Source organism: Etheostoma cragini, chromosome 2 (genome assembly GCF_013103735.1).
Source record: "Etheostoma cragini isolate CJK2018 chromosome 2, CSU_Ecrag_1.0, whole genome shotgun sequence".
NCBI lineage: Eukaryota > Metazoa > Chordata > Actinopteri > Perciformes > Percidae > Etheostoma > Etheostoma cragini.
The window spans coordinates 4,014,348-4,020,895 of record NC_048408.1 but is presented as its reverse complement, the minus strand read 5'-3'; the positions used below and the strand labels follow the sequence as shown (position 1 = coordinate 4,020,895).

At 38.0% G+C, this 6,548-nt stretch overlaps 1 long non-coding RNA gene across 1 annotated transcript in view; it reads left to right on the top strand.

The window, feature by feature from the left end:
- The window catches only part of LOC117936393, a 12,995-nt gene that overhangs the window by 2,857 nt on the left and 3,590 nt on the right, over positions 1 to 6,548 (top strand). The window contains exon 2 of the long non-coding RNA XR_004654938.1: positions 4,974 to 4,977. This is a non-coding gene — a long non-coding RNA (uncharacterized LOC117936393). The remainder of the gene's footprint in view (positions 1 to 4,973; positions 4,978 to 6,548) is intronic.

Genomic DNA, 6,548 nt, shown 5'->3' with positions numbered 1-6,548 from the left:
AGGGACAAAGTCGGGACAAAAACCCAGGGAAGGCCAAACAGGAAAAATACCCCAACAAAAACCCCAAACCATAACAGATGTACCATTGTTCAAGGGCATCATTGTTTTAAAGTGCTGCAATTTTGTTAAAACGCTCAGGATATTTTTGAGAACAAGAACAGACTTTACTTTGAGAAAGTAGAGAAGCCCCTTACCCCTTTCCATTAAAAAGTAGGCTAAATAGGCTCGTGTCAACGACTCAAATGACCAATCTGAATGGTAGTCTGCTGACTAGAGTCTCTCAAAATCTGAGGTTGTCAATCTGAAATGAAGGCAGATTCAGCAACTCCACGGCCTATTTCTCGCTTAAAATATTTTCAGACACACGTCGTCGGTGAACTATTTTAGCAAAATATGAGATTGTGTTCTGAACAAGCTGCCATGACAGTTTGGCTTTGAATTTCCATTTTTGACCAATGTTTTTATATTTTGAGGTGTCACATGTTTTCCTTTACATGAATAAAGACATTTACGCTATAAATTACTGAATAAAAAGCACAACATTGGTGCGGTAAAAACATCAGAATGCAGGAAATAAAGTATTTGATACTCAATGTTTGTACTTACTCCTGCGTGCACACATCTGAATACACTTATCTTGTTTCTTCTATTTGAATTCCAAAGCTCCTTAAGTGGGAACCTTGTTAAACAATAGCATGGCTTAACCTATGAAAATAAAATGTAATAAATGTAAAATAATAATTTTGAATGTTCAAGTGATGCATTGAATCATGTGCCTTTTGTTTATGGCACATGCCCATCTCATATGACCAGTCCATTGCAAAGCAAGGTTTCAAGTAACCTGGTATGCATGAGGACACACAGAGGTGTTCAAGTAAATAATAACACTTGCTTTAAATAAGCCAAAATAGTCAAAAGTCAAAAAGTACCTGCAAAACAAATGTCAAATCTTAAGGTATGCTTACACGTTCACAAACAAAAATGTCCATATCTTATGTCAATGTTAACAAAAAATTCCAAATATTTTTTTTTGCACGTTTTTGTAAAGGGCTAAAACATTAAAGCTATAATTTCAGATAAAATATCACTGTTATCTCTCATTATAGTCTACGTTTGACCAAGCTCCTGATCAGCTCAACAGCTCTAGATCAACTGGTGTGAATAATGTATTCCAGGAGAGTCAAGGGAAATATTTTGTCCAGTAAAAAAAAAAAGATCCCCCCAATTCATGTATAATTCAATAGCATTTTAAACTTGTACTGTATGCACTGACAGAGTTCTTCCAAAATATTTTAACGGCTGCTGTTCTAACCCCCATACAATCTGTTACAGTAATAGTCAACACTGTCATTTTACTACGTGTCTCATTGCCATGGATTTATTCTCAGTTCTGAGAGTGGTTGAAAGGCATGGTTTTGTTGGGTAAAAGTGTTTTTGTGTGTGTGTTTGTGTGTGTGTGTGTGTGGGGGGGGGGGGGGGGAATTATGCAAATATTTGGAAAATCAGCTATCATTGAGGGGATGTCAACTCACAGCGTGTGTGTGTGTGGGTGCGCGCATGCGTGTGTGTGTGTGGCATAATACACGGATGCAAACACACACAAACACAGGGAGATACAGAATGTACATACTGAACATGACATACACAAATTGCATGGTAATGTGGCTTATAATATATCGCAAATTCAAAATATACAGTAAATCACTGAAAATGAAATGTTAATGCCCATAATGCAATGTTTATTACAGTAATGAACCGCAAAAGAAAATGATGATATATTAATGGTTATTTGCAAAGTTATTTGGAAGTTGCAGCCATCTTTGATTCAAGTTTGTTAATTAATCCTAAACTAAATTATAACTCGTTTGAAAGTGTTTTGAGTTTTTATCAGGTGTAGTCCTTAAATCAGACAAAATACTAATTGTAGGTGATTTTAATATCCATGTGGACGTTGACAACCATAGCCTTAGTATTGCTTTCAGCTCCCTACTAGATTCAGTTGGTGTCAGTCAGAGTGTGCATAAGGCCACACACTGTTTAAACCACACCCTCAACCTTGTGCTGACATATGACCTCAAAATATTATATTATTATTAGACCATTCTCTTATAACTTTTGAATTCCTACTACTATACTATAGATAAAAGCTTCTTGACTAGATGCGTATCGGAATTCAAGCATTTAACTCAACAGACTCTGTTGCTCCTCTCAAAAAGAAGATGATGAAGCAAAGGAAGCTAGCACCTTGGTTTAACTCACAAACTTGCACATTAAAAGAAATCTCACAAAAACTTGAAAGTAATGAAAAAAAAAGAAATACTGGATCAGACTATTCCTCATCACTAATGGAAGAAAATAAGAACAACCCAAGGTTTTTTTTCAGCACTGTGGCCAGGCTGACAGACAGTCCCAGCTCTACTGAGCCATCTATTCCTAGAACTCTGAGTAGTGACAACTTCATGAGCTTCTTTAATGATAAATTGAAACAATTAGAGATAAAATTCATCACCTTTTTCCCTCAACTTCTAAAGGTTCAACTTTAAATGCAGGAGCGCTAGAAAGACCAACAAGACCTAACATTTACTAAGACTGCTTCTGTCCTACAGACCTCCAAAAATGTTCAGTAACACTTGAAAATGTATGTTTTTCTCGCCTAAATTTTTACCCTAAAAAAGTGCTGCTGTTTCCACATACTTTGGCCCTCTGGGATGACCCTGAGTTCATTGGGAAGTTAACACTCTCAACTTGTTGTTTCTAGTGGCAGTGTGACACTAGGCCTTACTGACACAGAGCTACAGAGGTTATAACACAGAATTTCTATTTCCGTCCAAGTAAATCATCTGAAAAATTAATAAAAAGCACTACTGTAAGCATATTATAGGGGCTATATACTAAAATAGTACCCTAGCCTCATGTCTCAACTTAGAACAGAAAAAATCCAGAAAAAAATGACTTATAAAATGGATTTTGTATGAATGTATTTCTACAGATGTGTCTGTGCGTTTGTCTTATTTCTTATTTCTAAAAAAGCCAAAAAAGTGCTAAATACAAAACTTCTGAATTACAAAAACACATCCACATCACTCACAGATATGTCTGAAAGAAGTACATACATAGATTTATAGAAATAAGTAATCATAATTTTATGAAATGGTGAAATGCCATCAGACGTCCATATTTCTGCCTTCAGACAGCTGTAAAAGCTCACAGGTATAGTTTATAGTTTTTGTTGGCCATGTTTGGTATCAATCAACTCGTCTTCTTATTGGCTACACAGGGATGCCAGTTTTATGACCTTATCTTCTAATTTGTGGACTCCACTGTCAATCTTTCCCACGTGGGCCCAATGGGGAGTGTGAGATTTCATTTGCTTAGCTTGGGGGTATCTTGAGATAGACTGATCCTATTGGCTGGGAACAACGTTCATTGCAAACTACACAAGCCAGAGAATGTAACGCTGTCTTTGGTTTTGCTGTAGCGTGCTCACGGAAAAAGATACACACAATAGAAACCAATAAATGATGCACTCTCTAGATTTCTCTACGTCAAAACTTGGGCTGAAACTACAAGATTGTGAGGGGACCAGATAATTATGGATTACAAGGCTTGGATATTCTAATACCTTAGGGTGTTTTCGATGTAGGAAACTAAGGTTTTGGGCGATCTTTCACCGCTGTGATTAAAGACACGAGGAGACAGGTAGGAAACACACACTCGATTAGACTCAAATCTTTCTGTGTTTCTTTACTTCAGAACATGATTATCACCGTTGTGAGTCACCTTATTGCTTCGTGTGTGCGCTCGATGGAATCAAGAGACTCTATGCTTTCAAATGATGTATGGCATGAGCGTGTTTATGACGGTTTAATGCTTACAATTTAGGAAAGAAGTCAGCACTTTCGAAAAACGGCGAGTTTACGTCCCGTGCACGGGAACCGTCCGCCCAAGAAGTCTCTTCAGCTAAGCCATCTTCCTGTCTCTTAGACCCCATCCAAACAAGGCTACTTAAAGAAGCGTTACCCGTGGTTACCACTTCATTACTAGCTATGTTCAATATGTCTCTTTTAACAGGTTATGTACCGCAGTGATTTAGAGTAGCTGTGGTGAAACATCTTCTGAAAAAACCCACTTCCTTTAACATCCAGGATTTGAATTTAAAATCCTTCTCCTTTATTGTGGTTCCTAGAGTCTCTAAAAGTAGAATGGGAGCCAGAGCCATCAGCTATCAGGCTCCGCTCCTGCGGAACCAGCTCCCAGTCTGGGTTCAGGGGGCAGACACCGTTGCCACATTTAATAGTAAACTTAAACCCTCCTCTTTGATAAAGCTCATTGTTAGGGAGTGAGGAGTCGCAGCGTCCACCTTGCCCGGCCCACCTGTTTTCTCTTCATGGTTGTCAGATTATTTTACCGTAAAATCAATAATATAGTAAAACTAGAGTGAGACAGGCCAGTACAGCCCGATCAGGCAGGGGAGAGTTCTAGTCCGACCAGGCTCCTGTCTTTACCCTGTTTTTCTAAGTTATCCTGTTATAGTTCCAGACTGCCGGGGGACTTCCTTCCTATGACACACTTAGCTCCTCTCTCCTCTCCCTTTCCATTTGTGTGCGTACTGTCCCAAAAATGCCTGTTACCACCCTAGTTTTGGGAAGTTCACTAGGATTAGATGGCACCAAGATCTTGGTTGCAGCTGCTGCCGTGGTCCTGCTGCACTACACCTTGCTACGTTCTGCGGTGCCCCGCTGTGTCCTGCTATGTCCAGCTATGCCCTGCTGTGTCCTGCTATGTCCAGCTATGCCCCGCTGTGCCACGCCACATGCTGTAACGCCCTGCAGCGCCCTGCTGTGACATGACCTACTACTACCATTTTTTAGACACTTCCATTTTCTCTGTTGTGATTGTTATTGCCAATCTGCTTCACATCCCCAGACACCGCCTACCAAGACCCTGGGTCTGACCGATGTTTCTTCCTAAAGGGGAGTTTTTCCTCGCCACTACGCATGGTCGCACTGTCACACCATGCTTGCTCTTGGGGGAATTTTTGGGACTTTATAAATTATAGAATGTGGTCTAGACCTACTATAAATAAAATTGAATTGAATTCATACTTTACACAGGATGAGAAGCAACTTATTGTGGAAGTACGATAATGTGAAACACGTTATTTAAAAAAAAAGGAAACGCTGTAATGAAACAGTGAGAGAAAGCGTGGCAGATGATTGTGGACTGCCTGAATGCGTAATATATACATCTACTGACCACTGCTTTAAAACGGGCATAATCATACCATTTAAAAAATTAGGCTGCCAATCATTTGCACACATTAACGGTTGTACTCTTTTGCTTTAAAAGTAAGCAGAAGATGATTTACCATGAAGATCAATTTTCTACAACGCTAGAACACTCTGTTTCTCTCTCTCTCATGGACTAAATATAAATTTCTTAAGTCATATTAACTGCTCACTTTTAATGCAAAGAGACTGTTATTTTTTACAAACGACAAATGACTCATTGAATGGTTTCATTTAAGAGAATTAGTTCATAAATGTACTATAATTTTAGACATATTCAGTCGGTCCGCTACTATCTGCCACCTTTCTCTCATTTTTATTTTTTACAGAGGATGAGTCACCTTCTCTTAATAGTATATTATTTGCTCCCTCATATACATATGGACATAGAAAAGAAAGATACTGAAGAAATTGGACTCAAAAATCTAGAAACTATAAAGATAATTAAGTGATAAATTCCATTCACCCTATAAACATGAATGTCAATTCCCCCCAGCAAAATATTAGATCAAAAACCAAAGGGGTGTCCTCTACCTGTCGTTCCATGAATGTACAGTACACTACAACACTAGATAGTTATTGGTGCAGTCAACTAATGCTAGAATTTGGGAGGATTGTTCAATTAGGATGTGTTCTTAAAATTGTGCAATTCTCCCAAATTATATTCATTGAAGAAAACAAAAAAAATAATCAACTAAAATAATTCAAGATGCATTGGTCCACTATAGAAACACACATGTACGAAACAATCCACTAGTCCTTTGCCAGATTGTCTCAGTGCTTCTGTCCTTTTCTAGAACAAAACAACAACAAATCTAAACCTGGAGTGTCTTCTGTTGTGGCTGCTCATTCACATATACTCACCTGCTTACTATAACTAATGGCTGCTGTGTGATCCTTTAAATGGCTTAAAAATGGTGGAATATTGAATTCAATAAAAATCTAAACAACTATGACACAAAACATCATATGTAACTTCATGTTATGCCTGAAAATGTCAATGTGTATTTATTTGCTCCACATGTCCATGCATTGTGAATTGGGGGATTACGCACAGACACATGAACCAGTTTCTTTACATAGTTATATGCACTGTGTAAATTGTTTCTGTATTTAGTGTTTGTTTATTTCATATGAATGTTTAATTGTTTTTATGCATGCACATTTCAAGCAAGACAAATTCCTATAAAGTTTTACTTACCTGGCAGTGATTCTGATATGCACAAGCCTTTATTATGGTTTATGGTGAGATCTCCAGTA